The sequence below is a fragment of the Oncorhynchus masou genome, unplaced genomic scaffold (assembly GCF_036934945.1).
Source record: "Oncorhynchus masou masou isolate Uvic2021 unplaced genomic scaffold, UVic_Omas_1.1 unplaced_scaffold_3443, whole genome shotgun sequence".
In the NCBI taxonomy this organism is placed as follows: domain Eukaryota; kingdom Metazoa; phylum Chordata; class Actinopteri; order Salmoniformes; family Salmonidae; genus Oncorhynchus; species Oncorhynchus masou.
Window position 1 is genome coordinate 5470 of NW_027009853.1, and position 21663 is coordinate 27132.

General features: G+C 47.2%; 1 pseudogene; it reads left to right on the forward strand.

Annotated features, from left to right (window-relative positions):
* Positions 1–4269: 4269 nt before the first annotated feature.
* On the forward strand, positions 4270–20696 carry LOC135534462 (ADP-ribosylation factor-like protein 6-interacting protein 1; annotated as a pseudogene).
* Positions 20697–21663: the final 967 nt, after the last annotated feature.

The window sequence follows — 21663 nt, forward strand, 5'->3', positions numbered from 1 at the left end:
GATGACAACAATGCATCTATTAACTAAAACAGTCCAAGCAGTGGATGACAACAACACATCTATTAACTAAAACAGTCCAAGCAGTGGATGACAACAACACATCTATTAACTAAAACAGTCCAAGCAGTGGATGACAACAACACATCTATTAACTAAAACAGTCCAAGCAGTGGATGACAACAACACATCTATTAACTAAAACAGTCCAAGCAGTGGATGACAACAACACATCTATTAACTAAAACAGTCCAAACAGTGGATGACAACAACACATCTATTAACTAAAACAGTCCAGGCAGTGGATGACAACAACACATCTATTAACTAAAACAGTCCAAGCAGTGGATGACAACAATACATCTATTAACTAAAACAGTCCAAGCAGTGGATGACAACAACACATCTATTAACTAAAACAGTCCAAGCAGTGGATGACAACAACACATCTATTAACTAAAACAGTCCAAGCAGTGGATGACAACACATCTATTAACTAAAACAGTCCAAGCAGTGGATGACAACAATACATCTATTAACTAAAACAGTCCAAGCAGTGGATGACAACAACACATCTATTAACTAAAACAGTCCAAGCAGTGGATGACAACAATACATCTATTAACTAAAACAGTCCAAGCAGTGGATGACAACAATACATCTATTAACTAAAACAGTCCAAGCAGTGGATGACAACAATACATCTATTAACTAAAACAGTCCAAGCAGTGGATGACAACAACACATCTATTAACTAAAACAGTCCAAGCAGTGGATGACAACAACATCTATTAACTAAAACAGTCCAAGCAGTGGATGACAACAACACATCTATTAACTAAAACAGTCCAAGCAGTGGATGACAACAACACATCTATTAACTAAAACAGTCCAAGCAGTGGATGACAACAACACATCTATTAACCAAAACAGTCCAAGCAGTGGATGACAACAACACATCTATTAACTAAAACAGTCCAAGCAGTGGATGACAACAACACATCTATTAACTAAAACAGTCCAAGCAGTGGATGACAACAATACATCTATTAACTAAAACAGTCCAAGCAGTGGATGACAACAATACATCTATTAACTAAAACAGTCCAAGCAGTGGATGACAACAACACATCTATTAACTAAAACAGTCCAAGCAGTGGATGACAACAACATCTATTAACTAAAACAGTCCAAGCAGTGGATGACAACAACACATCTATTAACTAAAACAGTCCAAGCAGTGGATGACAACAACACATCTATTAACTAAAACAGTCCAAGCAGTGGATGACAACAACACATCTATTAACTAAAACAGTCCAAGCAGTGGATGACAACAACACATCTATTAACTAAAACAGTCCAAGCAGTGGATGACAACAACACATCTATTAACTAAAACAGTCCAAGCAGTGGATGACAACAACACATCTATTAACTAAAACAGTCCAAGCAGTGGATGACAACAACACATCTATTAACTAAAACAGTCCAAGCAGTGGATGACAACAACACATCTATTAACTAAAACAGTCCAAGCAGTGGATGACAACAACACATCTATTAACTAAAACAGTCCAAGCAGTGGATGACAACAACACATCTATTAACCAAAACAGTCCAAGCAGTGGATGACAACATCATCCATTAACCAAAACAGTTCCAGTAGAACCTGGTTGACCAGGTGCTGGACTGGTGACAGGATCCACCAGTGGTTTCCAGGGATCCTTCATCCCACCTGCCCAAGCCTAATGTCCAAAACACTGCTACAGAGGAGAGACCTGAGAACATACCTCCATTAGAAGACCACTCCAGGATGAACGAATGTAGCACCACAGACTTTTGGGCACACATACAACATTTTGCTAACATTGTGTTGTATACTTAGTGTTTTATTTTTTTAATATGCAACCAAGTGTCTTCACTTTTCTCTCTGGGTGGGTGAAGGTTGATCCTTCATTTTTTTCAACAACACAAAAAAAAAATAATATAAAAGTAACAATACTTGCTTTATTGGTCCATTTGAGTGGATATTCTTTATTTTTCCTAACCAGGATGAACGTACACCACAACAAACAGGCATACAACATTTTGCAGGACATACCTGTGAACTTTCATACAAGTCCTTTATCTTCTGCTTCCTGAATATGCAACCCCAAAGGTGTCGGATTTTGTCTGGAATGGGATGGGAGAAGGAACTGGAACCTGGACCCATGTCTCATTTCAACAACACAAAAAAAATATGCAGTATGAGACCGGTACTTGTCTTTATTTATTCACCAAGTGGATTTGAGATTCTGGAGCAGCAGTCATGTACTTAGAACTGTTGCTTTTGTTTTGTCAATATGAAACAAGTTATATTCTGATATTTCCAGTTCAATGGGGCGGCAGGGTAGCCTAGTGGTTAGAGCATTGGACTAGTAACCGAAAGGTTGCAAGTTCAAATCCCCCGAGCTGACAAGGTACAAAATCTGTCGTTCTGCCCCAGTTAACCCACTGTTCCCAGGCCGTCATTGAAAATAAGAATTTGTTCTTAACTGACTTGCCTAGTAAAATAAAGGTAAAATAAAATAAATAAATAAATGTGTAGGCCTATATATCCTATTCTAATAAAATATGCCAACAAAATATTGTTGTTTAATGTGAAAACATATATTCACTGTGTTTGGGCTGGTATAAAAACAACAACCCACAACCGTCCCGCTCATAGAGGTTAATGATCAGAGATTATTCAATAAAGTAAAGTTTAGCTACTTGTCAGATCACTGTCCATTTGGTCCAGCTGAAATGGATCACTGTCCCATTTGGTCCAGCTGAAATGGAGTTGTCTGCAATTTCTTTTTTGGGATCGGGACAAATGTTTCCATGACAACAGAGTTGATGTGGGCAGCAAGATCCCGGTGTTCCTCATCAATCAAGTTCTCTGCAGCATAAGCATTCTTAATGAGTTCGCAATGGAGCACAGTTGCCACAACAGCACCACCCATCTGCTGTCTTCACTTCTACACTTCTAATCTGTAACGCTAGGCTACTGTCTTCACTTCTCCCTGTGTAACTAATCTGTAACGCTAGGCTACTGTCTTCACTTCTGCCTGTGTAACTAATCTGTAACGCTAGGCTACTGTCTTCACTTCTCCCTGTGTAACTAATCTGTAACGCTAGGCTACTGTCTACACTTCTGCCTGTGTAACTAATCAGTAACGCTAGGCTACTGTCTTCACTTCTGCCTGTGTAACTAATCTGTAACGCAAGGCTACTGTCTTCACTTCTGCCTGTGTAACTAATCAGTAACGCTAGGCTACTGTCTTCACTTCTCCCTGTGTAACTAATCTGTAACGCTTACTGTCTTCACTTCTCCCTGTGTAACTAATCTGTAACGCTAGGCTACTGTCTTCACTTCTCCCTGTGTAACTAATCGGTAACGCTAGGCTACTGTCTTCACTTCTCCCTGTGTAACTAATCTGTAACGCTAGGCTACTGTCTTCACTTCTCCCTGTGTAACTAATCTGTAACGCTAGGCTACTGTCTTCACTTCTCCCTGTGTAACTAATCTGTAACGCTAGGCTACTGTCTTCACTTCTGCCCAGAAAAAACTTGCATTTGTGATTTGTGAATAAGGGTCATCCATGCACTTTTTTTTTTTTTTACGTAAAAGGCCACTCAAATGTGTAGTTTTGTCACAACTAGAGATCTGTGGCATTTTATTTTAAGGAGCGTGCAATTGCCATGCTTAAGGGAGCGTGCAATTGCCATGCTGACTGCAGGAATGTCCACTAGAGCTGTTACTAATTTCTCTACCATAAGCCGCTTCAAAGTAATATTAGAGAATTTGGATCTACGTCCAACCGGCTTCACAACTCCAGACTAAGTAAATGGCTTTGTGTGGTAGAGTGGTTTGCTGATGTCAACATTGTGAACAGAGTGCCCCTCGGTGGGGTAATGGGCAGGCATAATCTACGGATTCGAACACAATTGCATTTTATCGACGGCAATTTGAATGCTCAGAGAGACTGTGATGAGATTGAGGCCCATTGTCGTGCCATTCATAGGGCCTGATGCATTTATTTCAAGTGACTGATTTCCTTATTTGAACAGCAACTCTGTAAAATCTTTAATTGTTGCATGTTGCGTTTTATATTTTTGTTCGGTATAGTAAATGTAGTTTTTCAGAACCTTTGATAGAATACCTAATTTCTCTGGTGTCCGCTGGTTTTGGCTTGCAGTGGAATTGAGACATCTGACCCTCCCCCCTCCCCCCCTCTCCTTTCTCCAGGATGATCTACTACCTGGACCCCTCGGTGCTGACCGGCCTGTCCTGCACTGTCATGCTGCTGTGTCTGTCTGACTACCTGGTGCCTACCTCGCACCCCGCATCTTCGGATCCAACAAGTGGTGAGAGCCTGGGGGTATATCTGGGGTACAGGGTGGGTATATCTAGGGTACAGGGTGGAGGGTGGGTATATCTAGGGTACGGGGTGGGTATATCTAGGGTACAGGGTGGGTATATCTGGGGTACAGGGTGGAGGGTGGGTATATCTAGGGTATGGGGTGGGTATATCTAGGGTGGAGGGTGGGTATATCTAGGGTACAGGGTGGGTATATCTAGGGTACGGGGTGGGTATATCTGGGGTACAGGGTGGAGGGTGGGTATATCTAGGGTATGGGGTGGGTATATCTAGGGTGGAGGGTGGGTATATCTAGGGTGGAGGGTGGGTATATCTAGGGTACGGGGTGGGTATATCTAGGGTACGGGGTGGGTATATCTAGGGTGGAGGGTGGGTATATCTGGGGTGGAGGGTGGGTATATCTAGGGTACGGGGTGGAGGGTGGGTATATCTAGGGTGGAGGGTATATCTAGGGTGAAGGGTGGGTATATCTAGGGTACAGGGTGAAGGGTGGGTATATCTAGGGTGGAGAGTGGGTATATCTAGGGTGGAGGGTATATCTAGGGTGAAGGGTGGGTATATCTAGGGTGAAGGGTGGGTATATCTAGGGTGAAGGTGGCATATCTAGGGTGGAGGGGGTATATCTGGGGTGGAGGGTGGGTATATCTAGGGTGAAGGGTGGGTATATCTAGGGTGAAGGGTGGGTATATCTAGGGTGAAGGGTGGGTATATCTAGGTGGAGGGGGTATATCTGGGGTGGAGGGTGGGTATATCTGGGGTGGAGGGTGGGTATATCTAGGGTGAAGGGTGGGTATATCTAGGGTGAAGGGTGGGTATATCTAGGGTGAAGGGTGGGTATATCTAGGGTGAAGGGTGGGTATATCTAGGGTGAAGGGTGGGTATATCTAGGTGGAGGGGGTATATCTGGGGTGGAGGGTGGGTATATCTGGGGTGGAGGGTGGGTATATCTGGGGTGGAGGGTGGGTATATCTAGGGTGGAGGGGGTATATCTGGGGTGGAGGGTGGGTATATCTAGGGTACAGGGTGAAGGGTGGGTATATCTGGGGTGGAGGGTGGGTATATCTAGGGTGGAGGGTGGGTATATCTAGGGTGAAGGGTGGGTATATCTAGGGTACAGGGTGAAGGGTGGGTATATCTAGGGTGAAGGGTGGGTATATCTAGGGTGGAGGGTGGGTATATCTAGGGTGGAGGGTGGGTATATCTAGGGTGGAGGGTGGGTATATCTAGGGGTGGAGGGTGGGTATATCTAGGGTGGAGGGTGGGTATATCTAGGGTGGAGGGTGGCATATCTAGGGTACAGGGTGGAGGGTGGGTATATCTAGGGTGGAGGGTGGGTATATCTAGGGTGGAGGGTGGGTATATCTAGGGTGAAGGGTGGAGGGTGGGTATATCTAGGGTGAAGGGTGGGTATATCTAGGGTGGAGGGTGGGTATATCTAGGGTGGAGGGTGGGTATATCTAGGGTACAGGGTGGAGGGTGGGTATATCTGGGGTGGAGGGTGGGTATATCTAGGGTGAAGGGGTGGGGGGGTATATCTGGGGTGGAGGGTGGGTATATCTAGGGTGGAGGGTATATCTAGGGTGAAGGGTGTGTATATCTAGGGTACAGGGTGAAGGGTGGGTATATCTAGGTGAAGGGTGGGTATATCTAGGGTGAAGGGTGGGTATATCTAGGGTGAAGGGTGGGTATATCTAGGGTACAGGGTGAAGGGTGGGTATATCTAGGGTGAAGGGTGGGTATATCTAGGGTACAGGGTGAAGGGTGGGTATATCTAGGGTGAAGGGTGGGTATATCTAGGGTGAAGGGTGGGGGTATATCTGGGGTGGAGGGTGGGTATATCTAGGGTACAGGGTGAAGGGTGGGTATATCTAGGGGTGGAGGGTGGGGGTATATCTGGGGTGGAGGGTGGGTATATCTAGGGTACAGGGTGAAGGGTGGGTATATCTAGGGTGGGAGGGTGGGTATATCTAGGGTGGAGGGTGGGTATATCTAGGGTGGAGGGCGGTTGTATCTAGGGTGGAGGGCGGGTGTATCTAGGGTACAGGGTGGAGGGGGTATATCTGGGGTGGAGGGTGGGTATATCTAGGGTGGAGGGGGTATGTCTGGGGTGGAGGGTGGGTATATCTAGGGTGGGGGGTATATCTAGGGTACAGGGTGGGTATATCTGGGGTGGAGGGTGGGTATATCTAGGGTGGAGGGTGGGGTATATCTAGGGTACAGGGTGAAGGGGGTATATCTAGGGTACAGGGTGGGTATATCTAGGGTGGAGGGTGGGTATATCTAGGGTGGAGGGTGGGTATATCTAGGGTACAGGGTGGAGGGTGGGTATATCTAGCGTGAAGGGTGGGTATATCTAGGGTACAGGGTGGGTATATCTGGGGTGGAGGGTGGGTATATCTAGGGTGGAGGGTGGGTATATCTAGGGTACAGGGTACAGGGTGGAGGGGGTATATCTGGGGTGAAGGGTGGGTATATCTAGGGTGGAGGGTGGGTATATCTAGGGTACAGGGTACAGGGTGGAGGGGGTATATCTAGGGGTACAGGGTGGAGGGGGTATATCTAGGGTGAAGGGTGGGTATATCTAGGGTGGAGGGTGGGTATATCTAGGGTACAGGGTGGAGGGGGGTATATCTAGGGTGGAGGGTGGGTATATCTAGGGTACAGGGTGGAGGGGGTATATCTAGGGGTGGAGGGTGGGTATATCTAGGGTGGAGGGGGTATATCTAGGGTGGAGGGTAAGGTATATCTAGGGTGGAGGGCGGTTGTATCTAGGGTACAGGGTGGAGGGGGTATCTCTGGGGTGGAGGGTGGGTATCTGGGGTGGAGGGTGGGTATATCTGGGGTGGAGGGTGGGGGGTATATCTGGGGTGGAGGGTGGGGGGTATATCTGGGGTGGAGGGTGGGTATATCTAGGGTGGAGGGTGGGTATGTCTGGGGTGGAGGGTGGGGGGTATATCTGGGGTGGGGGTGGGTATATCTAGGGTGGAGGGTGGGTATATAGGGTACAGGGTGAAGGGGGTATATCTAGGGTACAGGGTGGAGGGGGTATATCTAGGGTGAAGGGTGGGTATATCTAGGGTGGAGGGTGGGTATATCTAGGGTACAGGGTGGAGGGGTATATCAAGGGTACAGGGTACAGGGTGGAGGGGGTATATCTAAGGTGAAGGGTGGGTATATCTAGGGTGGAGGGTGGGTATATCTAGGGTGGAGGGTGGGTATATCTAGGGTGAAGGGTGGGTATATCTAGGGTACAGGGTGAAGGGGGTGGGTATATCTAGGGTGAAGGGTGGGGGGTATATCTGGGGTGGAGGGTGGGTATATCTAGGGTACAGGGTGGAGGGGGTATATCTAGGGTGGAGGGTGGGTATATCTAGGGTGGAGGGTGGGTATATCTAGGGTACAGGGTGGAGGGGGTATATCTAGGGTGGAGGGTGGGTATATCTAGGTGGAGGGTGGGTATATCTAGGGTGGAGGGTGGGTATATCTAGGGTGGAGGGCGGTTGTATCTAGGGTACAGGGTGGAGGGGGTATCTCTGGGGTGGAGGGTGGGTATATCTGGGGTGGAGGGTGGGGGGTATATCTGGGGTGGAGGGTGGGGGTGGGTATATCTAGGTGGAGGGGGTATATCTAGGGTGGAGGGTGGGTATATCTAGGGTGGAGGGTGGGTATATCTAGGGTGGAGGGTGGGTATATCTAGGGTGGAGGGCGGTTGTATCTAGGGTACAGGGTGGAGGGGGTATCTCTGGGGTGGAGGGTGGGTATATCTAGGGTGAAGGGGTGGGTATATCTAGGGTACAGGGTGAAGGGTGGGTATATCTAGGGTGGAGGGTGGGTATATCTAGGGTGGAGGGTGGGTATATCTAGGGTGAAGGGTGGAGGGTGGGTATATCTAGGGTGGAGGGTGGGTATATCTAGGGTGAAGGGTGGGTATATCTAGGGTGGAGGGTGGGTATATCTAGGGTGGAGGGTGGGTATATCTAGGGTGAAGGGTGGGTATATCTAGGGTGGAGGGTGGGTATATCTAGGGTGGAGGGTGGGTATATCTAGGGTACAGGGTGGAGGGTGGGTATATCTGGGGTGGAGGGTGGGTATATCTAGGGTGAAGGGTGGGGGGTATATCTGGGGTGGAGGGTGGGTATATCTAGGGTGGAGGGTATATCTAGGGTGAAGGGTGTGTATATCTAGGGTACAGGGTGAAGGGTGGGTATATCTAGGGTGAAGGGTGGGTATATCTAGGGTGAAGGGTGGGTATATCTAGGGTGAAGGGTGGGTATATCTAGGGTACAGGGTGAAGGGTGGGTATATCTAGGGTGAAGGGTGGGTATATCTAGGGTACAGGGTGAAGGGTGGGTATATCTAGGGTGAAGGGTGGGTATATCTAGGTGAAGGGTGGGGGGTATATCTGGGGTGGAGGGTGGGTATATCTAGGGTACAGGGTGAAGGGTGGGTATATCTAGGGTGGAGGGTGGGGGGGGTATATCTGGGGTGGAGGGTGGGTATATCTAGGGTACAGGGTGAAGGGTGGGTATATCTAGGGTGGAGGGTGGGTATATCTAGGGTGGAGGGTGGGTATATCTAGGTGGAGGGCGGTTGTATCTAGGGTGGAGGGCGGGTGTATCTAGGGTACAGGGTGGAGGGGGGTATATCTGGGGTGGAGGGTGGGTATATCTAGGGTGGAGGGGGTATGTCTGGGGTGGAGGGTGGGTATATCTAGGTGGGGGTATATCTAGGGTACAGGGTGGGTATATCTGGGGTGGAGGGTGGGTATATCTAGGGTGGAGGGTGGGTATATCTAGGGTACAGGGTGAAGGGGGTATATCTAGGGTACAGGGTGGGTATATCTAGGGTGGAGGGTGGGTATATCTAGGGTGGAGGGTGGGTATATCTAGGGTACAGGGTGGAGGGTGGGTATATCTAGCGTGAAGGGTGGGTATATCTAGGGTACAGGGTGGGTATATCTGGGGTGGAGGGTGGGTATATCTAGGGTGGAGGGTGGGTATATCTAGGGTACAGGGCACAGGGTGGAGGGGGTATATCTGGGGTGAAGGGTGGGTATATCTAGGGTGGAGGGTGGGTATATCTAGGGTACAGGGTACAGGGTGGAGGGGGTATATCTAGGGTACAGGGTGGAGGGGGTATATCTAGGGTGAAGGGTGGGTATATCTAGGGTGGAGGGTGGGTATATCTAGGGTACAGGGTGGAGGGGGTATATCTAGGGTGGAGGGTGGGTATATCTAGGGTACAGGGTGGAGGGGGTATATCTAGGGTGGAGGGTGGGTATATCTAGGGTGGAGGGGGTATATCTAGGGTGGAGGGTGGGTATATCTAGGGTGGAGGGCGGTTGTATCTAGGTACAGGGTGGAGGGGTATCTCTGGGGTGGAGGGTGGGTATATCTGGGGTGGAGGGTGGGTATATCTGGGGTGGAGGGTGGGGGGTATATCTGGGGTGGAGGGTGGGGGGTATATCTGGGGTGGAGGGTGGGTATATCTAGGGTGGAGGGTGGGTATGTCTGGGGTGGAGGGTGGGGGGCATATCTGGGGTGGGGGTGGGTATATCTAGGGTGGAGGGTGGGTATATATAGGGTACAGGGTGAAGGGGGTATATCTAGGGTACAGGGTGGAGGGGGTATATCTAGGGTGAAGGGTGGGTATATCTAGGGTGGAGGGTGGGTATATATAGGGTACAGGGTGAAGGGGGTATATCTAGGGTACAGGGTGGAGGGGGTATATCTAGGGTGAAGGGTGGGTATATCTAGGGTGGAGGGTGGGTATATCTAGGGTACAGGGTGGAGGGGTATATCAAGGGTACAGGGTACAGGGTGGAGGGGGTATATCTAAGGTGAAGGGTGGGTATATCTAGGGTGGAGGGTGGGTATATCTAGGGTGGAGGGTGGGTATATCTAGGGTGAAGGGTGGGTATATCTAGGGTACAGGGTGAAGGGTGGGTATATCTAGGGTGAAGGGTGGGGGGTATATCTGGGGTGGAGGGTGGGTATATCTAGGGTACAGGGTGGAGGGGGTATATCTAGGGTGGAGGGTGGGTATATCTAGGGTGGAGGGTGGGTATATCTAGGGTACAGGGTGGAGGGGGTATATCTAGGTGGAGGGTGGGTATATCTAGGGTGGAGGGTGGGTATATCTAGGGTGGAGGGTGGGCATATCTAGGGTGGAGGGCGGTTGTATCTAGGGTACAGGGTGGAGGGGGTATCTCTGGGGTGGAGGGTGGGTATATCTGGGGTGGAGGGTGGGGGGTATATCTGGGGTGGGGGTGGGTATATCTCGGATAAAGGGTGGGTATATCTAGGGTACAGGGTGGTGGGTATATCTGGGGTGGAGGGTGGGTATATCACACACTGGGTCTATTTCAGTGTCTGGCAGTGAGTTCTGCTGGTTCATAAGCCCATGTTCTGACCTGAGCCTGAAATGGGTAGTTGTGGCTCAGCAGAAATGAAGGGCACTTCCCAACTGCCTTATCAGATATCATATGGCCCCATTGATAGACTCGTCTCATTCTGCTGAGCTGGTTCTGATCAAGTGTTCCTGTTCAGATGGATGGAGAGATGTAGGGAGAGCTGTTGACTGAATAAAACCACTGGATATAATGGTAATAATATCACTCTCTCCTCCTTCCTCTCTCTCTTCCTTCCTCTCTTCCTTCCTTCCTCCCCTCCCCTCTCCCCCTCCCCTCTCCTCCTCCTTCCTCTCTCTCTTCCTTCCTCCCCACTCCTCTTCCTCTCCACTCCTCTTCCTTCCTTCCTCTCTTCCTTCCTCCCTCCCCTCCCCTCCTCTCTTCTCCTCCTCTTTCCCCCTCTCTCCAGGTCTTCAGAGCAGCAGCAGCGTTTCCATGAGATCTGTGGTAACCTGGTGAAGACTCAGCGTCGCATCCTGGGCTGGTGGAAGAGACTCTTCTCGCTCAAGGAGGAGAAACCCAAGATGGTACACACACACACACACACACACGAGACCCACTTTAGCTCTGTCGTCTCTCCTAGAACGGGGTAGTGATGTCACTTCCGGTTGTCTCCCCACAGTACTTTGCGTCCGGTGATCAGCAGTCTGGTGACGGTGGCCTGGATGGGACAGCAAGTCCACAACCTTTTCCTCACCTACCTGATCGGTACGTACCAGCACCTGTCTACCTGCCTGTACCTGTACCCTACCTACTTACCTACCTGTACCCTACCTACTTACCTACCTGTACCCTACCTACTTACCTACCTGTACCCTACCTACTTACCTACCTGTACCCTATCTACTTACCTACCTGTACCCTATCTACTTACCTACCTGTACCCTACCTACCTGTACCCTACCTACTTACCTACCTGTACCCTACCTACTTACCTACCTGTACCCTACCTACTTACCTACCTGTACCCTACCTACTTACCTACCTGTACCCTACCTACTTACCTACCTGTACCCTACCTACTTACCTACCTGTACCCTACCTACTTACCTACCTGTACCCTACCTACTTACCTACCTGTACCCTACCTACTTACCTACCTGTACCCTATCTACTTACCTACCTGTACCCTATCTACTTACCTACCTGTACCCTACCTACCTGTACCCTACCTACTTACCTACCTGTACCCTACCTACTTACCTACCTGTACCCTACCTACTTACCTACCTGTACCCTACCTACTTACCTACCTGTACCCTACCTACTTACCTACCTGTACCCTACCTACTTACCTACCTGTACCCTACCTACTTACCTACCTGTACCCTACCTACTTACCTACCTGTACCTATCTACTTACCTACCTGTACCCTATCTACTTACCTACCTGTACCCTATCTACTTACCTACCTGTACCCTACCTACTTACCTACCTGTACCCTACCTACTTACCTACCTGTACCCCACCTACTTACCTACCTGTACCCTACCTACTTACCTACCTGTACCCTACCTACTTACCTACCTGTACCCTACCTACTTACCTACCTGTACCCTACCTACTTACCTACCTGTACCCTACCTACTTACCTACCTGTACCCTACCTACTTACCTACCTGTACCCTATCTACTTACCTACCTGTACCCTACCTACTTACCTACCTGTACCCTATCTACTTACCTACCTGTACCCTATCTACTTACCTACCTGTACCCTATCTACTTACCTACCTGTACCCTACCTACCTGTACCCTACCTACCTGTACCCTACCTACTTACCTACCTGTACCCTACCTACTTACCTACCTGTACCCTACCTACTTACCTACCTGTACCCTACCTACTTAGCTACCTGTACCCTATCTACTTAGCTACCTGTACCCTATCTACTTAGCTACCTGTACCCTATCTACTTAGCTACCTGTACCCTATCTACTTAGCTACCTGTACCCTATCTACTTAGCTACCTGTACCCTATCTACTTAGCTACCTGTACCCTATCTACTTAGCTACCTGTACCCTATCTACTTAGCTACCTGTACCCTATCTACTTAGCTACCTGTACCCTATCTACTTAGCTACCTGTACCCTATCTACTTAGCTACCTGTACCCTATCTACTTAGCTACCTGTACCCTATCTACTTAGCTACCTGTACCCTATCTACTTAGCTACCTGTACCCTATCTACTTAGCTACCTGTACCCTATCTACTTAGCTACCTGTACCCTATCTACTTAGCTACCTGTACCCTATCTACTTAGCTACCTGTACCCTATCTACTTAGCTACCTGTACCCTATCTACTTAGCTACCTGTACCCTATCTACTTAGCTACCTGTACCCTACCTACTTAGCTACCTGTACCCTACCTACTTACCTACATGCACCCTACTGACCTCCCTACCTGTACCCTACCTACTTACATAGATGTACCCTACCTACCTTGTCTAGATGTACCCTACTGACCTCCCTACCTCCTTACCTACCTGTACCCTACCTACATGCACCCTACCTACTTACCTACATGCACCCTACCTACCTTATCTACATGTACCCTACTGACCTCCCTACCTACTTACCTACCTGTACTCTACCTACTTATCTACATGTACCCTACTGACCTCCCTACCTACTTGCACCCTACCTACTTACATACATGTACCCTACCTACCTTATCTACATGTACCGTACTGACCTCCCTCCCTACCTACCTGTACCCTACCGGCCGACCTACCTACTTGTACCCTACCGGCCGACCTACCTACTTGTACCCTACCGGCCGACCTACCTACTTGTACCCTACCGGCCGACCTACCTACTTGTACCCTACCGGCCGACCTGTATTCACATCCTTTGACTGGATTAAAATGGACTAAATTGAGATTTTGTGTCTCTGATCTACACATTATACCCCATGATGTCAAAGTAGAATTAAGTTTATGTTTTTTATTTATTTTTTACTAATGAATAACTATTCAACCCCTTTGTTATTGCAAGGCTAAATAAGTTCAGGTAAAAGTTCAGTAAAAATGTCCTTAACAAGTCACATAATAAGTTGCATGGACTCACTCTGTGTGCAATAATAGTGTTTAAGATATATTTTAGAAGGACTACCTCATATATTACATAGAGTTATTTGCCAGGTCCCTCAGTCAAACGCTGGTTCAACCACAAGGACCAGGGAGGTTTCACAATGACTCGCAAAGAAGGCACCTATTGGTAGATGGGTAAAAACAAAACAAAAAGGGCAGTAATTGAATGTCCCTTTTTGAGCATGGTCAAGTTATTAATTACACTGTAGATGGAGTATCAATACACCTAGCCACTACAAAGATACAGGCGTCCTTCAGGCAACTCAGTTGCCGGAGAGGAAGGAAACCACTCGATTTCACCATGGTGATCTTTAAAACTGTTAGTTTAATGGCTGTGATAGGAGAAAACTGACCTAAACGACAGAGTGAAAAATATTCCATAACATGCATCCTGTTCACAGCAATCCACTAAAGTAATACTGTAAAAAAATGTGGCAAATCAATTCACTTTTGTCCTGAATATGAAGTTTAATGTTTGGGGCAAACTGAATGGAGCGAAGTACAGGCATAATCCTAGAGGAAAACCTGGTTCAGTCTGCGTTCCACCAGACACTGGGAGATGAATTCCCCTTTCAGCGGGACAATAATCTAAAACACAAGGCCAAATATACACTGTATAAGAAGACGTTGAATATTCCTGAGTGGCAGTTTCGACTTAAATCTACTTGACAATCTATGACAATACTTGAAAGATTTGTCTAGTAATGATTAACAACCAAGTTGACAGAGCTTGAAGAATTTTTGAGAATAATAATGTGCAAATATTGTAGAATCCAGGTGTGTAAAGCTCTTAGACTCAACCAGAAAGACTCACGGCTCTTAGACTCACCCAGAAGGACTCACGGCTCTTAGACTCACCCAGAATGACTCACAGCTCTTAGACTCAACCAGAAAGACTCACGGCTCTTAGACTCACCCAGAAGGACTCACAGCTCTTAGACTCACCCAGAAGGACTCACAGCTCTTAGACTCACCCAGAAGGACTCACAGCTCTTAGACTCACCCAGAAGGACTCACAGCTCTTAGACTCACGGCTCTTAGACTCACCCAGAAGGACTCACAGCTCTTAGACTCACGGCTCGTAGACTCACCCAGAAGGACTCAGCTCTTAGACTCACCCAGAAGGACTCACAGCTCTTAGTCTCACCCAGAAGGACTCACAGCTCTTAGTCTCACCCAGAAGGACTCACAGCTCTTAGTCTCACCCAGAAGGACTCACAGCTCTTAGACTCACCCAGAAGGACTCACAGCTCTTAGTCTCACCCAGAAGGACTCACAGCTCTTAGACTCACCCAGAAGGACTCACAGCTCTTAGACTCACCCAGAAGGACTCACAGCTCTTAGACTCACCCAGAAGGACTCACAGCTCTTAGACTCACCCAGAAGGACTCACAGCTCTTAGACTCACCCAGAAGGACTCACAGCTCTTAGACTCACCCAGAAAGACTCACAGCTCTTAGACTCACCCAGAAGGACTCACAGCTCTTAGACTCACCCAGAAGGACTCACAGCTCTTAGACTCACCCAGAAGGACTCACAGCTCTTAGACTCACCCAGAAGGACTCACAGCTGTAATCACTACCAAAGGTGCTTCTAACATCTATGTGAATACTTATGCAAATTAGATGCATTTCATTTTATACATTTGCTATCATTTCTAAAAACATGTTTTCAATTTGTCATGATGGGATATGTTGTGTAGATGCAACACAACAACATGTGGAGTAAGTCCAGGGGTATGAATATTTTCTGAAGACATTGTACCAACCTGTAACTAACCAACCTGTACTAAACCCACCTGGGCTAATGGCTAACTCAGCCTACCTGTACTAAACCTACCTGGGCTGATGGCTAACTAAACCCACCTCTACTTAACCCACCTGGGCTAATGGCTAACTCAGCCCACCTGTACTAAACCCACCTGGGCTAATTGCTAACTCAGCCAACCTGTACTAAACATACCTGGGCTAATGGCTAACTCAGCCAACCTGTACTAAACCCACCTGGGCTAATGGCTAACTCAGCCTACCTGTACTAAACCTACCTGGGCTGATGGCTAACTCAGCCTACCTGTACTAAACCCACCTGGGCTAATGGCTAACTAAACCCACCTCTACTTAACCCACCTGGGCTAATGGCTAACTCAGCCCAGCTGTATTAAACCCACCTGGGCTAATTGCTAACTCAGCCAACCTGTACTAAACCTACCTGGGCTAATGGCTAACTAAGCCTACCTGGGCTGATGGCTAACTCAGCCAACCTGTACTAAACCTACCTGGGCTGATGGCTAACTCAGCCAACCTGTACTAAACCTACCTGGGCTGATGGCTAACTCAGCCTACCTGTACTAAACCTACCTGGGCTGATGGCTAACTCAGCCTACCTGTACTAAACCTACCTGGGCTGATGGCTAACTCAGCCTACCTGTACTAAACCTACCTGGGCTGATGGCTAACTCAGCCTACCTGTACTAAACCTACCTGGGCTGATGGCTAACTCAGCCTACCTGTACTAAACCTACCTGGGCTAATTGCTAACTCAGCCAACCTGTACTAAACCTACCTGGGCTGATGGCTAACTCAGCCAACCTGTACTAAACCTACCTGGGCTGATGGCTAACTCAGCCTACCTGTACTAAACCTACCTGGGCTGATGGCTAACTCAGCCTACCTGTACTAAACCTACCTGGGCTGATGGCTAACTCAGCCTACCTGTACTAAACCTACCTGGGCTGATGGCTAACTCAGCCTACCTGTACTAAACCTACCTGGGCTGATGGCTAACTCAGCCTACCTGTACTAAACCTACCTGGGCTGATGGCTAACTCATTGCTGCATTATTTCACACAGTCCTGGTGTTCTGAGTTCAAACAATCAGGTTAATACAAGCAGGAGTATTTAGGTCCAATCGGGTAGCTTAGTGGTTAGAGCGTTGAGCCAGTAACTGAAAGGTTGCTGGATCAAATCCCCGAGCTGACAAGGTAAAAATGTCGTTCTGCCCCTGAACAAGACAGTTAACCCGCTGTTCCCAGGTCGGCCGTCCTTGTAAATAAGGATGTGTTCTTAACTGACTTGCCTAGTTAAATAAATAAAATACAATCGGTTGTATTCTGGTGTGTGACGACGTAGCTGAATTCTCTCTCCTGCTTTCTCCTGTTGCTATAGTAATGATGACAGTGACAGTTAAAGCCACCTGACACCACTAGAGAAGTGGCCGCATAGGAAGGATGTACGAAGGTTGACCGTAACGGAAGTCCTTGGACATGTTCCAAAATGGCACCCTGTTCTCTGTAGGGCTCTGGTCAAAAGTAGTGCACTACATGGGGAATAGGGTGCCATTTTGGGATGCACACCCTGTCAGTTTATGGATCAAGTTAAATTCTGACTCCAATGTTACTTGGTTTGTACATGTCTTTGCATACCAGGCCAGCACAACAAGTATTGATTGGCACCTTTTTCTAACTATATAGTGCACTACTTTTGACTAGGGCCTATTAGGGGTAGTGGACTATATAGGGAATAGGGTGCCATTTCAGACCGAGACCCAGCATTCGCTATATATTCCAAACATCACCGGAGACCTTGGCTAACTATTGGTCTGACTGCGTAGCTGTAACAGACAAGCACAAGGCCCCATAGCCAGCTGTTCAGTAGTCAGTGCATTGGCATCCTGCAACTGTAAAATACCACGAAGAGAAAGGGTTATACATCATAGGATCAGTCCCTATTAGGGGAACCCCATAGGGTTCTGGTCAAAAGTAGTGCACTACATAGGGAATAGGGTGCCCTTTGGGAGGCAGACCTAGTCTCTTTACTCCAGTTCACCGGACAAACTCTCCTACACAATCCCGACTTGTTTTATATATGGTGAGACATGGTTCCACTAAACGTGGAGTAGGTTGTTTTAATAGACCCGTTAGGTACCAAACTGCACAGTGGTGGAGGGACTAACCTGAGCTTGTCCAATAAGAGAGGCTTGTTTTGCTACAGTATGCACTAATGAGAACAGCCCTTTAAGCAGTATGCTGTTTAGTTAGTCCACAAATTTCTTGTTAACAAATTATAGTTTTGGCAAGTCGGTTAGGACATCTCCATGTTGCATGACACAAGTAATTTTTCCAACAATTGTTTACAGACAGATTATTTCACTAATCATTCACTGTGTCACAATTCCAGTGGGTCCAGAAGTTTACATACACTAAGTTGACTGTGCCTTTAAACAGCTTGGAAAATTCCAGAAAATGATGCCATGGCTTTAGAAACTTCTGATAGGCTAATTGACATCATTTGAGTCAATTGGAGGTGTACCTGTAGATGTATTTCAAGACCTACCTTCAAAATCAGTGCCTCTTTGCTTGACATGGGAAAATCAAAAGAAATCAGCCAAGACATCAGAAACAAAATGGATGGCATCATGAGGGGAAATTATGTGGATGTATTGAAGCAACATCTCAAGACATCAGTCAGGAAGTTGAAGCTTTGTCGCAAATGGACAATGACCCCAAGCATACCTCCAAAGTTGTGGCAAAATGGCTTAAGAACAAAGTCAAGGTATTGGAGTGGCCATCAAAGCCCTGACCTCTATCCTATAGAACATTTGTGGGCAGAACTGAAAAGGTGTGTGCGAGCCAGGAGGCCTACAAACCTGACTCAGTTACTCCAGCTCTGTCAGGAGGAATGGGCCAAAATTCACCCAACTTATTGTGGGAAGCTTGTGGAAGGCTACCCAAAACATTTGACCCAAGTTAAACAATTTAAAGGCAATGCTACCAAATACTAATTGAGTGTATGTTAACTTCTGACACTCTGGGAGTGTGATGACAGAAATGAAAACTGAAATAAATCTTTCTCTCTACTATTATTCTGACATTTCACATTCTTAAAATAAAGTGGTGTTCTTAACTGACCCAAAACAGGGAACTTTTACTGGGATTAAATGGCAGGAATTGTGAAAAACTGAGGTTAAATGTATTTGGCTAAGGTGTATGTAAACTTCAGATTTCAACTGTAGTGACTCTGTTTCCTTTGTTCCCAGTGAGTTTCCTGCTCCTGCTTCCTGGTCTGAACCAGCATGGCGTCATAAGCAAGTACGCTGGCATGGCCAAGAGAGAGATCAACAAACTGCTGAAACAGAAGGAGAAGAAGAACGAGTAGAAAGAGGAGGAGGAGAAGAAGAGGGGATCTGTGAGATGAGACGAACGAGAGAAGAAGAAAATGAGAAACCCGTAGATCAAAGAAAAGGAGCTTCAACTAAAGTACTTCTGTACTTCCTCAGTCTGCTCAGACCAACTCTCCCCCTTGACCTCTGACCTGTCACCTAACCAACCAATCACCTGGCGGGATTTTTGTTTTTCAACCGGAAGTGTTTTTCCACCTACCCTCCCATGCATGCAGTCAGTCGCCACGTCGGTCAAGGCTTTAGTTGACGAGTAGACCACACTGAAACATTACAACACACATATTAACCCCACACACACATGGAGGTGGCCCCCAGCTGTGTCTCTCTAGATCCTATAGGGAGGTGTTTAAGATGCCAGTCACTTATTACTTTTGAAGTCCGAGGAAAGACTACTGAACAGAAACCTCTAGCAATATTATTATCCCCTCCCCCACACTTATAAAATACCATCACAATACAATATATAATCAATCTCCCAGAGAGGATGGTTAGTTTACTGGACATGCTGATGGTCGGTAGTGTCAGTAATTAAATCTCCCAGAGAGGATGGTTAGTTTACTGGACATGCTGATGGTCGGTAGTGTCAGTAATTAAATCTCCCAGAGAGGATGGTTAGTTTACTGGACATGCTGATGGTCGGTAGTGTCAGTAATTAAATCTCCCAGAGAGGATGGTTAGTTTACTGGACATGCTGATGGTCGGTAGTGTCAGTAATTAAATCTCCCAGAGAGGATGGTTAGTTTACTGGACATGCTGATGGTCGGTAGTGTCAGTAATTAAATCTCCCAGAGAGGATGGTTAGTTTACTGGACATGCTGATGGTCGGTAGTGTCAGTAATTAAATCTCCCAGAGAGGATGGTTAGTTTACTGGACATGCTGATGGTCGGTAGTGTCAGTAATTAAATCTCCCAGAGAGGATGGTTAGTTTACTGGACATGCTGATGGTCGGTAGTGTCAGTAATTAAATCTCCCAGAGAGGATGGTTAGTTTACTGGACATGCTGATGGTCGGTAGTGTCAGTAATTAAATCTCCCAGAGAGGATGGTTAGTTTACTGGACATGCTGATGGTCGGTAGTGTCAGTAATTAAATCTCCCAGAGAGGATGGTTAGTTTACTGGACATGCTGATGGTCGGTAGTGTCAGTAATTAAATCTCCCAGAGAGGATGGTTAGTTTACTGGACATGCTGATGGTCGGTAGTGTCAGTAATTAAATCTCCCAGAGAGGATGGTTAGTTTACTGGACATGCTGATGGTCGGTAGTGTCAGTATTGTTTCAGAAGGCTGGGACACTGCTGTTGTTGTTGTTGCCATCGTTCCTTTACCTTTCAGATTCCTGCTTCTGTCTGTTTTTAAGATTGCACTGAAACCGTAGCAGAAACTGGAGTTTAGAGTAGAGAAGCAGACCTAGGTGACGCCTCCCACATGGCACCCTATTCCCTATGTAGTGCACTACTCTTGACCAAGGCCTATTTAGGGAATAGTGTTATTTGGGACTCAAGCCTCGTCTGGTGACATTTGGAATATATAATTCTGGGTCTGTCTGAAATGGCACCCTATTCCCTATGAAGTGCACTATCCCTATAGGCCCTGGTCAACAGCAGTGCACTATCTAGGGAATAGGGTGTTATTTGGGACTCAAGCCTAGTCTGATTGACATTTGGAATATATAATTCTGGGTCTGTCTGAAATGGCACCCGATTCCCTATGTAGTGCACTATCCCTATAGGCCCTGGTCAACAGTAGTGCACTATCTAGGGAATAAGGTGCTATTTAAGACACCGCCCTGGTGTGAGCTGACACTGGTTCAGAGGCACAGACCTAGGATCAGCGTAACCTGCCCCCTACCCTGACCCTTACTGTCTAGTCCAGGGGATCTTTACCTTACTAGTCCCACTGCTGTTACGCTGCTAGCTGGACCTGCTAGTCCTTTATCTGTCCCTCCTCTGTCCCTGTCTCACGACGGTCTAAACCCAGCTCACGTTCCCTGTTACTAATAACGCTGTTAGCTACTAATAACGCTGTTAGCTACTAATAACGCTGTTAGCTCCTAATAACGCTGTTAGCTCCTAATAACGCTGTTAACGCTGTTAGCTCTAGCTAACGCTGTTAGCCTAATAACGCTGTTAGCTCTAATAACGCTGTTAGCTCTAATAACGCTGTTAGCTCCTAATAACGCTGTTAGCTCCTAATAACGCTGTTAGCTACTAATAACGCTGTTAGCTCTAATACTAATAACTACTAATAACTGTTAGCTGGACCTGCTAGAGTCTGTTCTGTCTCTCTATCTCTCTGGTCGGGGGCCGATGATTGTAAATACGCCAATCCTCTTCCTATCTTTTATCTCTCTGTCTTGTCTGTGTTTATATTCTTTACCTACTATCTCGCTGCTCCTCTCCTCCATTTCATCTGTTTTGAGTTCTCTACAAACAATGAATAAAGTCTGATTTAAATGAACATGGATGGCGGCTCGCTCATTGATCCTGCTTCGTAGTTTACCCCTCGGGTGTTGAATGTGTTGACGTTAGGGAGGGAGGGTGTTAAATGGTGTTGACGTTAGGGAGGGAGGGTGTTAA